The sequence below is a fragment of the Takifugu flavidus genome, chromosome 22, assembly GCF_003711565.1.
Source record: "Takifugu flavidus isolate HTHZ2018 chromosome 22, ASM371156v2, whole genome shotgun sequence".
Lineage (NCBI taxonomy): Eukaryota > Metazoa > Chordata > Actinopteri > Tetraodontiformes > Tetraodontidae > Takifugu > Takifugu flavidus.
The window spans coordinates 3,503,441-3,525,291 of NC_079541.1; the positions used below are offsets into that span (position 1 = coordinate 3,503,441).

General features: G+C 48.7%; 1 long non-coding RNA gene across 2 annotated transcripts in view; it reads left to right on the plus strand.

The window, feature by feature from the left end:
• LOC130519457 (uncharacterized) overlaps positions 1–21,259 on the plus strand; it is a 50,673-nt gene extending 29,414 nt beyond the window's left edge. Inside the window, exons 1-3 of one of the 2 annotated variants that reach the window (XR_008948322.1) lie at positions 19,243–19,269; positions 20,784–20,956; positions 21,122–21,259. This is a non-coding gene — a long non-coding RNA (uncharacterized LOC130519457). Of the gene's footprint in view, positions 1–19,242; positions 19,270–20,783; positions 20,957–21,121 lie in introns of those variants that run through there. The other variant, XR_008948323.1, reaches the window with a different exon arrangement.
• Positions 21,260–21,851: the final 592 nt, after the last annotated feature.

Sequence of the window (21,851 nt, forward strand, 5' to 3'; positions counted from 1 at the left end):
TCCAGCTCCCTGTTTTAACAGCGGGATTAAGACCTTTAAAGGAGGGTGGCCGAGGATGCGGAGCGCCGGAGCAACACTGAAAAGCACTTCAGGGACTCGCGCCGCCATCGGATCGGTCACGACATCAAACAAACCGCGCGCCGCCTCGCCGTGTTTGCGGTGCTTCAAACTTTGTCGGCCCGCATAAACGTTATATGAACCTGCAGCAGGTGGGAAGGATCACGCTCACTGTGTTCTGTTGTTTAAAGAGCCTCTCGTCTCCAAGTGCGTTTCCAGCCGGGGACTGAAAACTCTGTAGGGTCGGACTCTTTTTTTCCGCCAAGTCATCACCAGAGGGGGGGTCCTTTATGTGAAAGGTCAAAGGTCTAGAGTCACAGGGCTTTTTCAGGACACGGAGGGGTAAATCAGGTTTCCAGGAAGCGTCGAACACAAACTGCTGTTAGCTGTTTGGGCTTTGAGGATCTGGAAACGCTTGTGTGTTTTGGCGTGAGATCCGGCGGTGATGGCAGGTGAAGTTAACGACAGGATGGCGCTCAATTAGCCGTGATTGGCTGGTGATTAGGAGGCGAGAGAGAGATAAAGATCCAGGCATTGATCCGCGAACAACAGCCATGTGGCTACACTCTCAATTAAAGGTACAGTTTTGCTCCCAGACCCGAAGACGGAGGCTGGAGGTCGAGGAGGCAGGAAGCTGGGTTATTTATGCCGCCGCCTGCGTCTTTGTTCACTCATCTACATCCGCTAATCGACGCCGCCGCTTCCTAATGAGCCGCGCGTACATTAGCGCCCAAGGATTAACCTCAGAAAAGTTTCAGGTCCCTCTGGAGCCCAGAGATGGCGTAGGAGGGGAAGGTGACATTGGCTGAGGGAGGACCCTGAATGCACATTAGAGGATGACTCAGTGCGGCGTGACGCACTGAGGAGGAAGGCCGCTCCAACACATCCTGAATTCTCCTCAGATTGTGATCAGATAGCGCAGCGGGGACAGAGAAATAGTAATCTTCTTTAAAAGTTTCCATCTTGATTCTGTCGGAAGGAGCGGCGCTCTGGCCGTCACCTTTCTTCCTATTGTTGCGACTTCTCTGTTCTCCTCTCTGCTGGGTTTGGTGTTGTGACGATCCGGCAGGTCCAAACTGAACACAGGCTGCCGTGTTGCTGCTCGAGCCTCCATCAAGGTTCATGAGCAAGCACCGCCAATGCCAAATATCTGGTTGTGCTTTTGGTTTTTTACTGGTTTGGATGATGCCGTGAGTGCCTGAATGTAAGAGATTGAATCACAACAAACGCACAACAACAGTTTAAATCTGCAACAAAATGGTAGATTAAAGCTATAAATCAGTAGCTCTGCGATTTCCCTGCGATTGGAGTTAATTGTGTCTCATTTTCCAGGTTAATGTTTCTGAAGTGGTTTGTTGGTTTGAGCCGTTGGCTAATTGCCTCTTTCAGTGTGTATAATCACACTTTCTGTTGTATCACAGCTCCGGATGCAGCTCCACTATTGTTGTTGTCTCAGAACAGATGCTGCTAACAGTAGTGTTGGTATTGGGTCTCTTGCTGTTGATCTACAACATGACAGACCACAGCAATGGTCAAAAGCTAGCTGGCTAGCTAGCAAGTTAGCAACCGAGATGGCTGGAAGAAGTAGCTGGGGAGAGGGAAGTCTGGGCCTCTCTGCTTAGGCTTCTGCCCCCGTGACCCGACCCCGGATAAGTGGTAGAGATGGATGGATGGATGGATGGCCAAACTCCAGTTTTCGTAGTTTTTAGCAGTTTTCTTCCGTGAAAGTAGAGCGTCCGGGTGCGTTAGCTCGACATTTGAACCTTCGACTTCAGTCGACGTTTGCAAATGCAGATAAAACAGATGTTTATCAAATATTTCCAGGTCAGTAGCCGCTCTGAGCTAACGTCCCGGAGCAATCACGCGATGGCCACTTCTGACCGCAGACGCCCGGCCCCCGGCCCCCCTCACGCGTGCCTCTCGCTAATGTGCCGCATTTCACCGCGTGGTGCCCGAATTTTGTTTGTTTCCACTCGGGTCATTTCTTCCAATCGCAGAAGCGTTGAAAATTGTACCTGCGACAAATTTGGGAATCTGCAGAGTAATGACGCCTGAAATGGGTGACGGGGCGCTTTCACCGTGTCCGCCGGCGTGCCGGCGCCTCCCGGAGAGCGTCTGACTGATACTCTCTGACAAATAGAAAATGCATTCGAGAAGGCAGTTTGGCTCCTCTGGGTGACCTAAAGATAATTCCTTTTTCTTCCGGGCTTTCACTTTAATTCCTCGCTGCTCTTTTCCTCCCTCTTCTTTCCAAATAATGTCATCGCAATGGAGTTTTCTCGGCTTGTGCGAGCGTGACGCAGAATAAAACTGCGATTTTTGTACCGTTTCAAGATCTTAACGCGAACATCCCGTTAACGCCTCGATGTGCTCATGAAACGAGGTCATCGGCAGCAGATTCATTACATTTATTACAGCTTTATCACCGTCGTGATCGTAAACCACGCGCATCATTCTGCGCCTTTCCATTAGCTGCCACAGGTTGAAGAATGGTTAAATACAGATGGCAGACTTTAGGAAATTGGTTCAATCAATCTTACATTTCAGCATGCGGGGGATGAGAAGCAGGCGTCCTGGTGCTGAGTGCTGTGCGCGACGATGGCTCTCGCCACGCTGACAGACTTTGTGAAAAACACGTTAAATCAAACGCCTAATTGTCCTCGCCCAACCTGCCGGCATGAATTCCCCTGTTCAGTTCAGTCGATTCATAGTTTGGTGACGACTCCCGCAGTCGCTCCTTCGCTCCGACTTGTGTCTGAATGCGCTATCCGACAAATTCTTTGTCTTTTAAGGGATTGTGGCACTGCCCCCTGGTGGCCTAAAGGAAGGAGCAACAGTGTTGGTATCTGGGGGGAATTCTTACATCCAAGGCAGCAAAGTCATGGTAGAGCCACCATTGGATCTATGGAATGTGTGATTCCGTGCCACGGTCAACCTCTTCCTCGCAGGTCTTTCACACTCCTGCAGGGGAAGAATTAACGTTTTATTCTGAACTTGAAGTCACTTTGGAGCTTTCGGTGGCGTTTCCGGTCGGGTTCTTCATGAAGGGCAAAAAAAAAAAAGCGCTACATCATTTTTGGGTTATTTTGAGTGGAATGATGTAGGTTTAATAAAACGAGTTGGAGTCGGAACAAAACAAAGGAATGTAAAGGAAATGAAAGGGAGAGACGAGTTCTGGCGGCCACAGAACGGACCGACGAACAACTGACACAAAATTATTACAGCTGAATAAAACAATAAAAGCGTGACGACAACAGTAAAAAAGGGATACGGGAAGGGGAGGTGTAGAGGAGGACAGCTAATAGGAAGCGAGTAATCCCCGAACACCAACGCCGCCTCATCAGTTCGCAACTTCCTGCACCACGAAAAGCACTTTCAGGAGCCTCGTAAGCGGGGGGGGGGGGGGGGGACAGCCACCAGGCTGGGCGTCACATGGCGTCTGTCAGCCTATTAAAAATCCCAAGCATCTGGAGACGTGAAGGTAAGATGGGGGTGGAGGGTACGCGGGGAGGGGGGGGGGGGGGGGGGGGGCTACAGGTGAGAGACGGCGGGGGGCGGGGGAGGATAATGGAGGACGAAGGTGGGAAAAAGAGGGCGAGAAAAGAGCAGAGCCGTGACAGGGATACAGTGTGTTGAATTATAAATGTGCTGGAAGCAAGGCGAGGTTTCGTACTCAGAGCTCACTCTGCCTGCAGTGTGGGCGGCTCATTGATGCGATCTGGCATGCAGGACAAACACACACACACACACACACACACACACACACACACACACACACACACACCGCTGTAAAAAAAACTGCTAGCAAGCAGTGAAATGGCTCCAGTCCTGTAAACGGTGATTATCAGACCAGGATGGGGGTATGTTTGTGGAAGCTTATTCACATGGCAGGAACAGCAGGAGGCCAGAGCACAGCTTTTTTTGTTGTTTTTCTGGTGAGAGCCCAGGAACGCCGGATATTCCTGTCCTGTACCTGAATTGATTCTTGTGAGGAATTCAAAGTTACGGGCTTGTTTTTCTCCGTCCTCGTGATCTTCCTGGGCGTCGAAATCGGACGACACTTCTCGCCTCTTGCTCGACATAACTGATGCAGCTGTACCTCATAGCTGGATTCTGGGTGGAGCCTCCCACCTCGACCCCCCCCCCCCCCACACACACACCCCACACCCCACACACACACACACACACACACACGCCTACTTCATTGTTGTTGGGCCACACCGGTTGACCTTTTTTTACGTCACATCACAATGATCCCTAAAGCGTCCACGGCTAATTTAACAGCAGCGATGGGCGAGCTCATGCCTCAATACTCTTTGTACGTTCCGCTTTACCTACGCGCCACCGTGAGCACTGTGCTAATGTGCACACACGAGCACGTGTTGCAACGGGCCCGCGGAGGATGCAGCCAGCCGCTCTGCAGCTTTTTAACATAAATCCCCCGTCCGGGAACGTGCCAACGCCATGCTAGGTTACTACTGGCTCTTCTTCCAGGTCAGTGAAATATGAGCCAAATGTAGCGCATGTGTAGCTCATGTAGGCCAGCTCACGTGCACACGCTCCCGTAAGGCGACTCACAACCGATGGACGTAAACCTGGAAAAAAAGGGCATCGATTCAGGCGGAGAGGTGGGCAAATCCAGTCCTCGAGGAATGGATTTGACCTCCTCTGATGGGCCAGTCCAATCCACCAAGGCTGGAATACAGCCAGGTTTTGCATCGTACCAGGGAGGAACTGCTTTCACCAAGGTAAATGGAACCCCAGGTGTTGGACAGAAAGTCTGGCTTGAATCTGGCCCTCGAGGACTGGATTTGCCCACCCCTGATTCAGGGGATAAGTTTGTTTTGGTATTTTCGCTGACCGTTGCTCCTGTCAGTGAAATTTTGACAAACTGAACGTCCAGCATCTGAAAGACTCGGGGACTTTCACATGCACGGCCAGATTAGGCGGCAGGCTAGCTTCTGTGGAGTCTCTAATGGGAGCACAGCAGCGACTGCACTGTAATTAGGTCTTGCTTGGTCAGGGGTTTTATTGGAGGCAGGGGACGTGTCTGGCGCCAAACCGTAACTTTTCACAGAATTCCATTAGACGAGGACGGGAAGTATCACGGACCGCATGGCCCGTGAAAAGAGCAGGCGTACGACGACAGGGACTGCCTGCGACACAACTTCCGAAGTGGAGCGTAAAATAGATATAATTGCTAGTGCGATTTAAGACTTGGGGAGTTCAGGGAAGCGGCGGCATGTAAATGTTTGTCCAAATTACAGCGGAAGGGAAGCGCTGGCCTCCCTGACCACATCCAAGCGCCGCTCACCAGGATTTAAATGAAGGGGGAGGGAAAAAAAACGAGCTGCTACAAGGATGTAATTACTGCATCATTTAAATTTGGACACAGACATTGTTGCTCAAGAGCCACTATTTAACCCACACACATTTTTCGCCATCATTTTCTCTCATTTATTTTTTGCAGTTGAACAATTCATTTTTGTTGTAAATTACCCCAGTTTGACCCCTTGGCCATAAAAAAAGTTGTTTCAGACGAACCTTCAACTTTAGAAACTGTGTCCGCTCGAAGTGGTCATGTGATCAGGCTATTCTTGGATTTTGCCCCAGTGGCTGCTTGGTGGAACTGCAACCAAAATATCCACCAGCTGAAAATCATTGAAATGGTGCATTTTTTTTAATCGTCTCTTGTGCAGAATGTTACTTAAAACTAAGATGTTCATCTAAATATTATGTGGGTGCGAGAATGATTCTCCAGTAGCCCAGAATAAACCAACTCCAGTTATTCCTCATGACCTGTGATTAATAGATCAAAAGGTGAAAATACAATTCAGCTTCCTACTTTCTCACTAAGCATATATTTAATATATCGGCATGTTTATTAAATATCAAAATACGAAGTGAAAAACCCGTTCTGATGGTCAACCCTGACAAGGTTGAGGTCGGGCGTTTAATTTGCAAGATTTGGGCAAAACCGCCACGAACAAATAATGAATCTGTTATTTGCTATAAAAAGAAATTAATCTGAATCAATTTTTTATCTTCAAATGGTCTGTGGCTCTAAAGGAGGTTGTTGATGATACTGAAAGCAGGACAGGAAATAATTGTTCCGTTCCGAGGTTTGAGGGACTTTTGGCGCCGGTGGGGGTGAGCGATGACATGAATGACGAGAAGAAAGCGGAGAAAAAGTGAACTTTTTTTTTTTGGAGGAGTTGCAAAGACGAGTCAATTAAACTCGACATTTGGCCTCGGAGCAGCAACGGCGCCACATTTACCAGACTTGACTCTGAAGGTTCAACACGGTGCAGGTTGAGGTCAGGAGGACAGCGCCTCGCTCATAGGCAGTGCTGGAGTTAGTTACTGTTGTTTCCTCCATACCATAATAAGCCTGAATGCTCTCACAAAGGCCAGCTATAACTAGCTTAGAATCATTTACAGCGTTGCTTAATGGACGCATAATTTATAACACATACATTCTTTATCTTTTGCACTTCCTGCTGCATATTTTATGTGTCTTAAGAAACTCGTCCTCTCAACTTTTGAACCGCCAAACTTTCGCTTGTGTTCCTGGAAAGTAAAGCTTCACTTTCCCTGACACGCTAGCGCCGTAGCGCTCATCTTTTATTAGCAAAGCTGCGCCCGAAGTCTGCAGTCATCGTTCAGAAGAGCTCATTAGCGCTGCGATTGCATCTGATGCGTGGGCGGTCTAAATTCCATGTTCCTCTTCCACTCAGTCGCTCTTTATGTATAATCTCAACAACCGCATCCATTCTTCTGAAACTTGCGTGTTCCATAAATCCGTGTTATTAACGCCGTCGCCTCGCGACGCCCCCATCCGGGGATCTTCCCCATGTTGTTGTGATCAGCTCTGATTCGCCTCCAGCGAGCAGCGCTCGTGGCAGACAGATGCACTGTCACCATACAGTAAATGACCCAATGAGTTCTCATCATTTTTGGGTTTATTCCACAAGAGCGCTTTCATGTTTTCGCACCATAGCGTCTCATCTATCGCGCTACCTCTGCCTGCCGCAATAACGAGGCTTGACACCGAAAACTCCTCTCTGTTCTTGTTGTTTCCCCTCACACTTCTTTTTCTGAAGCTAGCTTGTGTAAATCGACTCCAGACAAACACTGACGAAAGCCTTGAGCTTCAGTGTTTGTGAGATCAGTTCGGTTTTCTTTGTCCACACTTCAGTCGTCATAAGGTGGGGGTGGTCCATCCCTGACCCTGAGACCAGCTGGTAATCCTGTCCTGCTTTCTTCTCCACCACAGAGCTCTACCATGGCTCATCATGAAGGGCTTTTTATTGAGGAGGTTCCGTTCTAAGATTTAATCCCCAAAATAGTTCCCGGAACAGCCTCGCAGAGCTCGGTTTCATGGAGACATTGAACATTTCTGTTCGCCCGTGTTTGCTATGTGAGAGCAGCCATGCCGACCCGATTTTTGGGCAAATTCCACGTTGCGTCTGATAATTGGTGCAACTTTGTGGCCGCGTGAAGGTTTCTTGGACTGAGTCGGGAGCGGCGTCGCAAATGGTCGTCGGCCGTTTTTGTTTTATTCTTCTGAAATCACGAACCTCTCAGACAACCAGTCAGTAAGCCGGTAGAGTCCAAACTGGCCTCCACACAACAGGCTTTAGTGACCAGTCTGGTCCCAGTCGGCACAGATGTGGTGTTTTGTGGCTCTCCACAGACACTCACACTCCTCATCCCTCCATCGATCACCCCCCCACCACCTCCCTCATTCCTCATGCCTTCCTTCACTCCTTCAGCCCTCTCTGACACGCAGACTGACAGATTTCCTCCTTTCATCCCCTCGTGTTCATGGGCGAGTGTCTGTCTTCCTCCGAGGAAGATTCCAGGCCGTAATGGGATTGGGCAGATTATTCTCCTGCTGTTGTTGTAATGTCCATGTTCTACAAATCTCTGCCTCTCCTCAGAAGCTCTAATGCCAGCTGCCTCACAGAGGAGATGCAGCCATTATCCAGCCTTTCCTCTGAGTCAGCTGTCACTGTTCCCTCCTCCTGACTCCAGGCTTCAGATCACACCAGTGCACAGCTGGCTAAAAGCACACATTTGCAAATATGAGCAGCTGGATTTAGAGGTACCTAACAAACCACAAAGGCATGAAGGGACCAGCAGATATTTCACCCACCCAGGAGCTTCCTGGTCATGGACCAGGGACCCCACCCTCAAAAATGGATCAGTTTTCCCCAAAGCTATGAAACATTGAGATGTGACTTTAGGACACAGATTAGCTCCTGTTAGAGTAAATGTAAGAGGCGGGTTGATTCATTTATGTGTGGACTTCCTTCAAACTTTTTAATGTACATGTCGGTGTTATTGTTGCTTTTGTGCGAGGTCGTGCACCACTGGCTGGAGCAAATTAGCGTAATGTGTAAATATTCAATTTCACTGATGCCTTTTCTCTTTAACAACACATAATTCAATGCTAAGACATTAATTTCTCCCACACACTTAATCTATTAACTTCCCATTATCAGACTTTTTCTGGCTGTTTAATGATGTTTGAATAATGGAAAAATGGAGTTATGAACTCATGACGGACTCTCCAAACTTCTCCGCGCTTGCATATAGGGTTGAGTCAGTGGTGCTGAAGGCCGACCTTTTCAGAGCGCTGAACAATTTGCATTTAGGCATGAAATGATCTGTTGTGGATGACCAGAACCAGCGTTTGTGTTTTTACAATTTGAATTTTAGATTTTCTATTTATTTAAATTTTTTTAAACTGACTGCGACTATAAGTGGTGCATTCTAAACTGCCATATTTGTGCTTTATACTTTTGTTTTAAATTACTTGGTTATTTGTTTTTAGCTGTGTCCTTGGATACAAAGTTCTTGAACTCTTTTGACCTGGTAAAATAAAGGTTAATAGGTAAAAACAAGTACCGGCAACCAGAACTGAGACTCCTGACGTCCCCCATTCCAACATGGGGACTGACGGTTTGGCAGATTATTTTATGTTCTCCATGCTTCAAAGGTTCCGCTAATCAGACCGTTGCTTAACAAACCTTCACTCGATAGGTGGAAGGAGATTCGGAGGAGGCGGGGGCGACTCAATTACCCGACTTCCTGTGGAGGAACGGTCTGTTTGAAATATCAGGATTCAGAGCTCATTACAGCACAAAAACAGCACTTGATAGAGTTACTAATGATCGTCTCCTCGCTGCAGACCCGTTCTGGTGGACCTCAGCGCCGCCTTTGATACAGCCGATCATAGCAGCCTGTTATGGAGACTGGAGCGAGCCACTGGGATCGCAGGGACTCCATGTAGTAGTTTAGCCTTGGAGTTCTCCAGGGTTCTGTACTTGGACCAAACTCGTTCACGTTGTGCACGCTTCCCGCACTACTTGTTTGCATGTATAGCCTTTATTTTTGATAGCTATGGTTCTTATGGGTGTAGGCATCTGTCATGCCAAGGGAAACAACATCCATTTATCCATTTTCCAACCCAGAACCTTCTTACTATGAAGCAGCGGCGCTAACTGCTGCACCACCTTGTCAGCCCAGAAACACAAGAAATAATCAAAAATGCGGCTTGTCCTCAAGACAAAGTCTTGAATTTTCTTCTTAATTTAGACAAACACCCCAGGAACAGACCAGCTAACCACTTTCTGTCAGGACCAGTTAGCCAGGACTCCGAGGCGGAACACGGGGCAGACAGATCGCAAAGTTTAAACGGTTATTAAGCAAGTTTGTTGCAGTGATCAGTGTAGACAGGCGAACAAGCCCACGTTGTCAGACAGAATCAGGTCAGCAACCCAGGCAGGAAAAATTCAACACTTTAAAATCCAGGCAAGACACGGGGAAAATGTTGGACACTCCCACAAATGACAGTTTAAAAAAAAATGAGCAAAAACAAACACAGCATACGGAATAGAACGCATTCTTACTGGTATTTCTTTGGCCTCCAGTTACACAACATCCCCAAGATTAGGTGCAACTTATAGCAGAATGATGCCAAAAAATAAATTTACTTCTTGGCACCAAGGCTCGGCTAGGTTTCTAGGCTAGGCTATTGTAATTAAGTATCAGGAAAGTCTGAATGTTTCTTTGGGCAGGTCTCTCTTCATTGCTTGCCAAAAAAAATTCATAACCTCGAATTACTTCATGTGTGGAGAAGCTGTCGACACCTTTTCATCCCGGTAGACCCCTAAACTCCGGTTTGATGGTGGTTCCGGAGTCTTTAAAAGTAGAGCCGAGCCTTATCAGGCCCCCTGCTCTGAACCCACCTCCCCGTCTGACCTTTCGCCGTCATCTTAGCGATGCTAGGCCACGAGCAAGATGATCCTCCCAACAGTGTCCTTCTCACCTTGTTTTATTAAAAGAAAACCACATTTTGTCTTTGATGTAACTGTTCGTTTCCTTTTAAATTTCTTCCCGACTTCTGTGTCCAGTAATATTCCTGGGAAAGGTTTCCTAAGCATCTCCGGCTTCACTATTGGGAAACATGACATGCGTGAAGCCTCCCGGCTCCATATTTGTTTGTATTCCAACATGTTGTGATTCCTGATCCGTAATGCAGCGATGGTGTCTTCTAATTGTCTCCACAAGGAGCTTTTGGCAGCTGCCGCACCTGTCGGCCACACTGGAAAACAGGTGTAATTAATGAAAGGAATGACAATAATTGTGTTCCTGAAATACCTGCGCGCACCTGCTCCTGTCATCCCGCAGAGCGCCGCTTAACCTTTAACCTCACAGCTATTTGTTGCATCCAGGAGTGCCGGGAAGGCCACACGCTATGTAACAGCTGATGGGGACAAAGTTCTGGAGGATTCTCTCCGTTCCCACTCGTAGTTGCTGAAATGGAGGGATTGTGTTTGTGTAGTTGGAAGAATAAAACGCCACGGAAAAGCTTCAGTGATCGTCCAGCAAGTTACCCGTTCACATGTGGAGAATCGCAACAAATCCGCCCCAATTATCCCAGGGTCTCATTATGGTCCAATCAAGACCTTATACAGGATGTACGGAAACACATTTCTATCTTTATGGGGACTTTAAAAAATATTATATAAAACCCAGCCCAACCCTAACCATCCCAATAACCCCCTAACCCTGAATCAAATTAACCTTAAGCCCACGTCTTCACCCTCAAACAGACCTTTGAAGTTGTGGGGGGGTGGCAGTCAAAATGCTCCCACTTTGCATAAAAGTCGCCACTTTGCTATGAGAATGAGGTTTTGTCCCTCAATATGTGGCAAATACAGGAACACTCTTTATTTCTGCCCTTAGTCACTTCCAGTGTTCACGTCAATGGCTCTACAATCCCCCCCACCCCCCACCCCCTTACTGACACAATCTATTCAATCAGTCATAATTGCGTTATCATGGTGGACGCGTTCGGAGGCGGGTAGGCGCGTTAACTGCTTTCGCCAATTTGTTTGCGCCCGCTGAGATAATGTTTTCTGAAAGCATGACGAGAGCACTGCAAAGTTAACACATCCGGTGAGGCAGAAGGGATCTAACAGGATGAAGCAACACACACACACACACACACACGTGCACAGAAGTTAAAACCTCGCCGTGTCCAGGCCCGACTGTCCGTTCCTCTCACCCTTGGACACAAAAGTAGGCGTGATCCTGCAACAACGAGATAATAGCATCAACATCGGCACTTTATCTCCGGCTCCACGTGCGCTACACATATCTAGCTGAGAGAATTTTAACAAGGGAGTTGCGAGATAACGCTCCGCCGTCCCACGTTTCCATGGAAATAGCAGATATGCTCTGCTCGTTAAGTATAATGCTAATGCTAATAAAGTCCCAAGCCACATGAACAGCAACGCAGCCAAGTACTGAATATTTAAAAACACTCATGGAGGCTTCCAGGAGACATTCAGAAGGCCTTATATTGCACACAGAGAGTAATTAGGTCCTTTCACACCAGAGGAACTCCACAGTTCTCAGAACAAAAAGAAGTGACATTAGCTTGGCACGCCTGCACAGGAACAAGAAGGGGTGCTTGTAGTTTGGGTTCTGCAGTAGGAACTAATTTAACTCTTCTGCTTCCAGTCAAAACCACCAGAAAAGTGCTGATAAAAAAGGGCATCTGTCATTTTTGTGCTCTGAAAACACAGTTTAGACTCCCAAACATGGACGATGCAACGTTTCGGTGACTCTTGGATGGGATGCTAAGATGTTGGCTCCCTGTTCTTCTGGTGGAATCAACCGTACACGCGTCTGGCGCTGGTCCCCTGCAGCGTGCACGGCGGCAGGCTGATGCTTGTTTTACACTCCATCGTCAGCACGGTGCAACGTGATTAGCATCCGTCCAAAAACGGGTAGAATCTGTTCCCCTACCTGGAAAGGAGTTGTGGGCCTTCAGAAATTCAGTCCCAACATGCTAATCATGCTGCAAGAACGTTACCATGGCTTCCTCTCCTCTTCTCATAAGCCAGTGTTCTTCTTCTGTAGTTCTGAGCATCAGTCCTACCCAAGGTTTCCACCTGTTCAGAGGCAGTTTTTTCTGCCACTGCTCTGAGTTTCTGTCTCTGTTGTATAAAGTTGAATTGAATCTCAATTTGACCCGTTCCGGACCATCTGGTTGAGGTTCTGTACGTCAGGTTTGGATATTTCCTGCTGCGATCGATTGTTTCATCGTATCACCGCTCCACCATTTTCCGGCTCTACATTTCTGCCCCTCCCTCACCTGTTTGTGCTCCACGGCTGATCCAACGGCGGCTGAAGCTCCATTCTGATGCCAGCTGCTCGTCCTCAGTGACGCTTCCTGTCTGGGTTGGACGTCCTTGACGCCGCTGATAGGCGGCTCCGTTATATTGGATCCCGAAACAAATAAGATGTTTCTCCTGCTCTGGTTTACCGAGCTGAGCTACTTCAGTTAGTTTTATTTTGCTCGCAGAGGAGAAGAGGGGTGAAACGAGAAGAGGAACAGACAGGAACATCATACACGTAAAGAATCGTGCCAAAAATAACTGTGCCGACCCCAGTGTCCCCTCCTGGACACTAGGGGTCTCTGTGACGTTGCCTCTCGGTGTCTTGCAGGTCCTGGTTGGAGTCACGGGCTGCACCTGGGCGCTGCCTATTAAATGGCACAGACCCAGTTGTTAGTTGTTCTAGAACTCGGCTTTCTTTTTTCTCTCCACCTGTCTGGTCTCGACCGGTCTAGGAGCCGAATTTGTGACATCACAAACAAAAACCGAGTGGGTCAGTGTGAGAGGAGAGGAAGTCGTGCCAGAACGAGCCAGTAAGGTGAAAGAAAACGTGTTGCTAGCGGTGGCTAACAAAAGGGAGCAACAGCTGCACTAAGCCAACAGTTGTTGAGGTAATGTCTCATAATCTGAGCACATTTGAAGCGCACACCTGTCGGCTCGGCCTCGACGCGCCCCTGTGATGTATCTCACAAACGCATCGTGCTGAACTGAGCCGGTCGCAGACGACTGAAGACATGAGGCGCTAGCGCTGTTTGAAACTTAGCTGCTCCGCTGGAGCATGCAGTCATTGCTTCACGGTTCCCTTCAGACAGACGATGATCATCGCCTTCGCTGACAACGTCGCTGTTTGGCATTCGGGAGTAATATCCGTTGCTTTTGTGCCGTTTCCGAAGCCTTTTCTCTCGCCGCTCCGGCAGTTTGCTTCTGACAAGGTAGAGATGCAACAATGAGCGCACGTAGGACCTGCACCGGCGGCTGGAGGACAATCGGAATCATTTTCTGCAGATAGAAAGAGGAAAACGAGAATAGATCGGCGTAGATGGCTGTCAGCATCTGTGTGGATGCACACCGGGAGGAAGACAAATGTCCACACAATGGGGCTTAATGCTGTTTTCTGTTAACAAAAGCTTTTAAATTTGACAACATTATCCCCATGTTTGTGCAGAAGAGCGTCACAGGTGCCGTAAGAGAATACGCCGCAGTGATGGTTGTGACCCGGGCTTTGGCCTCACACGTCATCAGAACCCGAAAACGAAGCTCAAATCCGCTCTTGCGAAAACCTAGCCGAGCGTCGCATTTTGTCAGTTATCCTATTGTAACCCTCGAGCGCGGACACCTCTGTATAAGGATTATTAAAGTAAAGAAGCTGAAAAAGAAACGCTTGAACGCTCAGTTTATTGTTAATAAATGTGGAAGCGGCCTCGGCTTCAGTGCAAATGCAGCTGACCTTCACTCGAGCACAGAGCCAAAACTCTTGTGTCTCCGCCTGTTTTATCCTTAAACGGGCTGTTAGTTCGTCCCGTTCTTTTTTTTTCTAGCAGGCGAGCCTTTGGACACCTCTTCTGTCCTGCTGAGCTGGCTCCGCCTCCTCTCTCCTGCAACAGGGATTATTTCTTCTTTTACTCATTTGGGTGAACGCTCCGAAGTTGTGCGTCAGCGAACATCAAGCACGAATTAAGCTAATTGTTTCAAGTGGCGTCCCAAGAGCGTCGTCGGGCTCGTCAGCGTCACGATGTTTAATGCTTTATCGCCCTCCCACACATGACAGACGCTTCCAGCATCCCAAAATAGACCCGCTGTCAACTCGCTCGCAGCGGCGGACCAAAATACACACGCGGACGGGTCCAATCGGGCACCTGTGTGCAGCGACTTTAAAGCGCTACGAGCTGAGGGCCCCTCGCCGCGCCTTTCCCCGAGTGACCGTGTGACACGTATAAAAATAAAAAAATCGCCTCCGTGTTCAATATTCACGGATGGTTGTGGATTCTGTCACCGGCTGACCTTTCTGAATTGACCTTTAGCGGCGTCGAGAGCGTCCCAGGAGCGCGCTGGAAATGATGACATGCATCACAGCGGCCTCCCCTCGCCGCAGAAATTAGCCTCTTTTATCATCGCTGCGGCTCACGGTCAGACTGTTGGTAAACTGGACCATTACGGGTCATAAGGAGCTGCGGTCGGGCCCGACGGGCTCGTTACTGTGATGCGTGTGTTCAGTAGCGCTCATATCTGGTCTTCAAAGACTTGAAACGCACCTTTGTTGGCGCATTTGTTTGAAATGCTAACGTTAGCATCCAGGCTAATCTCGTCTTTGTTGTTTTAGTTCCAAAAGTTCAATGTGAGCAGGGGAAAAAAGGGAATATTTACTCATTTTATTTGGATTTGTGCGCTTCAATAAACCCAGCAGGGAATCGTAGATGCTCTTTGTCAGCATAATGATGAATGCAGCCGTTCGTGCCTGGTTAAAATTAAGTTTTGACAAAGCAACGACTTTTTATTTCATGTATTTGTTGCACAACTGGGTGCGTTGGGGGTGTAAAATGGGGAACCTCCATCAGTTCTGAGTCTGTTAACAAGTTCTGATCATTGTCTCAGGGCTGAGCCCCAAAGGTGACCAGTTCATTGACCAGGAAGACACCCTGGACAGGCCCGTTTAACCTGTAGGAAACACAAACACTGGAAATTTAACTGCGGAACTTGAACCCAGATCCTCCAGAAAAGTAGTTGAAATCATGACCACATAAAAGCTAATTAGCAAGTTGTTTCGTATGCTGAGAAACACAACTGGAGCGCTACAGTGTGGCTGTGTTTATATGCTAACTTAATTAGCATCAAACGCTGTTTTAAACAGACCCGGTTTGGAGAAACAGCGTTGAGCCAGTATGGTGCAACAAATTAGTTAAATGTGATTTAAATGACCATTAGCGATGCAACAGGATCTCTCGTAGCGACATCGATCCGCTTCACTCCAGTCGTCCGTTTTGACTGGTGGAATCGAGGAAAGAGGCTTCGATTTAGGGCAGAATTCGCAGCGTAGGATGACGCGGCGCTGCAAAATCACTAAAGATTCTCTCAACAAAGGCCTAAAGAGCAGTGACGCACGCTTCAGTCAGGATTTTACGTCTCTGAAAGAACGTTTGTTGTCCTAAGGTCGCTTCCATTCAAGCTTTTGCAGCTCAAAAAGGATTTTACCTGATTTTGCACTGAACACTTTACGACATTGGCCGACACGTTAGCATTATTAGCTGCCCTGTTGCCTGAGTGCTACTGCTGCCGGCCACTAGAGGTGTGGGGACACACTCCATTCAATCCAACGGGAGCCTGATAGAATTAAGCAAAGATGGTTCTCAGAGACCTCATGAAGGTTGTCTGGGTCAGTCTGGTCATCTTAGGATCATCGGGTCATCTGGTGCTGACAAAGGAGAGCCCGGTTAGGAATTTGATTTAGGATGAGAGGAAAATGTATTCAAACGCTCGTCTCCAGCCCGGGAGATGGTTCCTCCTCCTCCGGAGAGTTGGGCTGATTTAGGGAACGGGCAGAGCTGGTGCCCCATGAACCGGACCCGGGTAAGCGGATGAAAACGAAATGAAACTGAAGATTTGCAAAGCTGTCAGCAAGAGGGAGAGGAAAGAGAGGAAGAGGAGGGAGAGGGGGAGAGGGGGAGGAAAGAGAGGAAGAGGAGGGAGAGGAGGAGGAAAGAGAGGAGAGGAGGAGGAAGAGAGGGAGAGGAGGAGGAGGAAAGAGGAAGTGGAGGGAGAGGGGGAAAGAGAGGGAGAGGAGGAAAGAGAGGGGGAGGAAGAGGAGGGAGAGGGGGAAAGAGGGAGAGGAGGAAAGAGGGGAAGAGGAGGAGGAAAGAGAGGAAGAGGAGGGAGAGGAGGAGGAGGAAAGAGGGAGAGGAGGAGGAGGAAAGAGGGAGAGGAGGAGGAGGAAAGAGAGGAGAGGAGGAGGAAAGAGAGGGAGAGGGGGAGAGGGGGAGGAAAGAGAGGGGGAGGAAAGAGAGGAAGAGGAGGGAGAGGAGGAGGAAAGAGAGGAAGAGGAGGAAAGAGAGGGAGAGGAGGAAAGAGGAAGTGGAGGGAGAGGGGGAAAGAGGGAGAGGAGGAAAGAGAGGGAGAGGAGGAAAGAGGGAGAGGAGGAAAGAGGGAGAGGAGGAAAGAGGGGAAGGAGAGGAGGAGGAAAGAGAGGGAGAGGAGGAGGAAAGAGAGGGAGAGGAGCAAAGAGAGGGAGAGGAGGAGGAAAGAGAGGGAGAGGAGCAAAGAGAGGGAGAGGAGGAGGAAAGAGAGGGAGAGGAGCAAAGAGAGGGAGAGGAGGAGGAAAGAGAGGGAGAGGGGGAAAGAGAGGGAGGGGGGAAAGAGGAGGAGGAAAGAGAGGAAGAGAAGGAATCAGACTTTTCTCTCAAACAGCAGAAAGAGTGCTGATGTGGAGGTCCAAATTTCAATTTAAAAGCACAGCTGCTGTAGCTGGAACTGATACCAGACTCTCTCGGTATCTCTCACACACACACACACACACACACACACACACACACACACACACACACAGATCTTAGCGTAGCAACAAAGGGCAGACAGACAGCGCCGCGGTTGCGTAATCCAGCATTTCGGTGGCAAACACAACGGTTTCACATGTAAGTGGGCTTTTGTCTGCGAACTCCATCATCTGACGCCGCCAACGACACGTCGGGCAGCTAAAGTACCAGAGCGCCCCCCGTTGGTGGCAACGGCTTCCTGCAGCAGGAGCCCAGACGAGCGGCGAGTAAAGACAAAAACGAGCAGGAGTAGCACGAAACTCCCCGTGGCCTCCCTGACGGGCATCATCACGTTGGTTTAAATGTCACCGAACGGGCGCTCGGCGTCTTTTCTGGCTAGAAAAAAAAAAAACAAATGTCGGTTTATTTTAGCTAACGACGTGATCCGGACGTTTTAACGCCGTGTCGTCTTTATAGAAAACGATCGTAGGGGTGCGTCTGGAATTACCGTCCCTCTCTGTCCCCCCCCCCCATGTTGCATTCACATCTCCTGATCTTCACAGGAAGCTACGCTCCCCCGACAGCTCCCGCCTGGAAAGACCGAACCCTCATTTCCTGTTAGCCTCTCGTGCCATCTCTGCCGTTTTAATCTCCACCATCTTGTCGTTTGTATCTTGTTCGCTGCTCCCACCGGGGCGTGACGGTGTGACAGATTCCCAGGGCGACCGAACAGGCTGAAGATGTGCACGTACTGTAAAACCGTCCCCGGTTGATAGCGACATGCAGGTAGCAAGATCGTATCGTTCAAAAGGTAGCTGTCGCGCCAGAATTCTCGCTAATTAGTGGCGTTTTCTCATTATATTGTTTAAAAGTGAGTCAAAGCAGGATCAGTCCCCTTCATTTTGGTGTGATATGCTAGCAGGCTAGCTTGGCTCACAGCTTGAAAGCAGGTTTTGAACGTCACGTTTTGCTCCGACTGTTGTGTTTTGCAGCTGACGGGTTCAGCCAGAGGAAGGAGCGCAACCGTGAGCGCAGCCACTGTTGAAACTACTGTACCAGTGACAATTAATCCCAAACACTAGCGGGGGGGGGTGCTCTCCCCACAAAAGCCTCATCAACCTGCCACCATCAGTGATTGGACACATCAGTGGTGAACTAAAGTTGATGACATGCCAATTAAAAAGCTAATTTAGCCAAATCAAGAAAAAGCTCTGGTCCTGCAGAGACACAACTTTAATATCTTGTCCATCTTTGACACATATGCGCACGCACACACACACACACACACACACACACACACACACACACACACACTGATAGCATAGATTCATGTAATAAGCATGAATATAAAGAGGAACCTGACAGAGTTGCTACAGCTGAAACAAAATGGCAATTTTACCCGCAGGACCACAAGTCGCTCGGCCCAACGTGTTTTTTTCCCGAATCTTCTCTCCTGCTCCGCTTCGCCCCAAACGTGCTCCATTTTTCTCTGTTATGGAACCAACAAAGAGGCAGAAAAATGCCGAGGTTGTGATTTAATGAGGGTGAATGTCAGGACATCCCAGTGGCACCAGAACAGGAGTTTCTCAAATCCCACCCGCAGTGAACGTATCTGCCAGTAGGCGGCGCTATAAGACGAAAGCTTTTTCCTCACTTAATTTGGCATCTTTCGTCTTTCAGGTGTTTTTGTTTGCCTGAATTTTGGAAGCTAAATTTAAATTGAAGGCGCCGCCTCTAAACATTTCCTCCAGATAAAAATGAATCACTCGTCGACTCAATCGTCTCGCTCTGCCCCCCCCCCCAATTTTCAATCCTGCCGCCTGTTCCCTCATCACTGCGTTTTCTGTGTTATGCTAATCTCGTGCGCCAGACGACGTTATCTCCCAAATAGGACTTCGCAGTTTCTCTTATTATTTCTCAGGGAACCACGTCCCTCCGACTTTCCTTTAAACCTGGAGAATGAGGAACGTGAGGGGCGAAGGTGGCGCTCACCCCCTCCTACAGAGCTGAACCTGTCTGCACGTGCACGACCTCAGATGGACGCGTGCTGAAGGGTAAGCTATTAGAAATACTGGAAGCGGTGACGGGGGGGGGCAGTTTTTGTTTTCTGGGGAAAGTCAGTCTCCTGTTTTTGGAGTTTGCATCGTTAGCTCATATTGGCTAACCTGACACGCCATTTGGCTAGTGTTTCTACCCATTTACATGTGGGGGATCTCCAAGATGATACACAGCAGTTGAATTACCACTTAGAGCCAACCACTCTTCGGCGGACGCGCTGAAAATGGAGAAAACGCAGCCCCGTATGGGTGAATTGGTGCAAATGATATCGATTTCCAAGCTGCAATTAGAACACCTGCTGCGCTGTTTGTTTAAATCCTAACGAGACGGTAACAGAAACGTCGCAGGTGGATCCATACGCACGAGCCGAGCGAGGACGCGTGATGTTACAGTTTAGCCGTGACACTTTCTGGGATGTTTTCCAACGTCGCCTCTCCGCCGAGAGGAGAGACGAACTCATTAGCGAAATCGGAGCGGAGCGAAGATTGATAACGGGTGCCAGATCGTGCGTTCAGATCAATTCCTTTAGTTCGAACTGACATTAACTCGGCAGGATGCAAAAAGAGCAAAAAGCTTCTTCTCTCTCTCTTTTTAAAAACCTCCCCCTTGTGGCTGCACGCAGAATGACACCCTGGAGGACAGGGGAGCGAGGAGGCGTCCGCGGCATCTTTCAGGGCCCTCGGAGCCTCTTCTATGTTCTCCATCTTCTCTGCATAAATGTGGGGTCACAAATGGCTCTAATGGGCCCAAAGACACCTGAAACGTCCTATTTTGGAATATGACCAAAACAACCCTTTTCGCAGCTGCTCTCGCATTTTCTTGCCTCTGTCATCTCCCCCCCATCCCCCCCCCCCCCCGCCCCCACCACCACCACCACCATTATCATCATCTGTCCGTGTCGCGCTTCTTTTCTGCTTTGCCTCCATTTGCTCCTCCGTTCCCAACACCTGTCCCATTTTTCTCGCTTTTTACTTCCTGACCCCGCTGACTACTAATTGACAAATGAGGACTTGCACAAAGTGGACCGATTGAACGGGGTGTTCTGAGGAGGAAACTGCCGAACTTTTGTCCCGACTCCTGCACAAAACACCAGCTCAGTCTGTCACCTTTTTAGCCTGGAATGAGGCACATTACCCTGCAATTTCACTCCTCTGCATTGAGATTCCGGCCGAGTTCGCAGGTTCGCCATCGCAACTTTTCTTCACCTGTTAAAGCAAAATCCTCCGGGGGAAGATCTGAGCATGAGTTAACAGCGCTCAACGATACCAAAAACTCAAGTAGAGGGGGAAGATTTCATGTCCGAAGTCAAATATCGGCAGCATTTCTGAATATAGTGTTTAAATCATTAAGAATGTAAAGTTTCACTTTGAAGTTCTTCTTCAAACCATCGGAAGTTCTTTAAATTCCAGAACATTTCCAGGCAAAACTGGACTTTCACCACTTTAATTGGTGGCATTGATGCATTGGGGATTAAAAAAAATCCACCTTTCTTTCTTTCATCTTCCTGAAGGTAAATAACCGGGATGCAATATCAGAAGTTCCACTTCTGCTCAGCGAGCTGTCACCGTCTGGAGGAGGCGATCGCCGTCAGCCGACGGCGCCGCTCGCGTGTTTGACAGTCGTGGATGAATCTCACACGGGGTTTTACTTACGAAGGGAAGCTTCAGCGGCTTCAAAAACAAGGTAAATGTTCGCTATCTTTCACTGTCAGTGCTGAAAAATGGAGGGCGCCACAACGGCTGGGCTAGCACAGACGCTGCCTCGCGTTTCTTCTCGTGGCCTTGTTTTTGTTTGTAACTGCCCTGTTTCAGTTGCTCCCACATGACCTCTGACCTCATTTCTTCCCAGAGGACCTCCTCGCTCTTCCCTCACCTCTGACCTCGCCTCCAGTTTCCAATCTCCCGACAGGCCACCTTGAACCCTGCCACACACCGACTTCACAGTAATGTCAACTTCCTGACCCGCTGCCATCTTCTCAGGCTAGGATGTGTTTATGCTGCAGGTACATTAAAGCAGGCATAAAAATAGAAAGACGCACGTATACACCAAACAGGCACAGCTACATTAAAGCTCGCCTGCGTGTCCCCTAAACCTTTGATGCACAGACGAGCCGGCGGCTGACGCTTCAGTAACGACGGCTGGCTAACGCAGCTGCTACAGACTTCATGATCATCAGAGCCAGAACGCAGGAAACCAGCAGCAACGTGAACCTTTCAGCGTGTTCACCTGACCCACCTGACCAGAGGGGGCGCAGTAGAGCAGGACCTGAGTGTCTGGAGTCACAGGTAAGCTAGCCGGCCTTTCAGAACTTCCTCCGTAAAAAAAAAAAAAAGGAAGTAACATTGCAGTTATATTTTGTGTTTATGGGGTGAAGAATTCTATGATATTATAAAAATTATACATACACATTTTCACCTCGGCTCCTGTTCCACTCAACTATTATTGATCCACACACACACACGCGCGCTTCCAGCTGGTGAATAAATTCATATCAATATGGTTGGAAATGTGATGTAGAAAATGGCGTCTGTGTTTTTGGAAAGGATCAACACGCTCGGAGAGAAATCAGACTAATTCA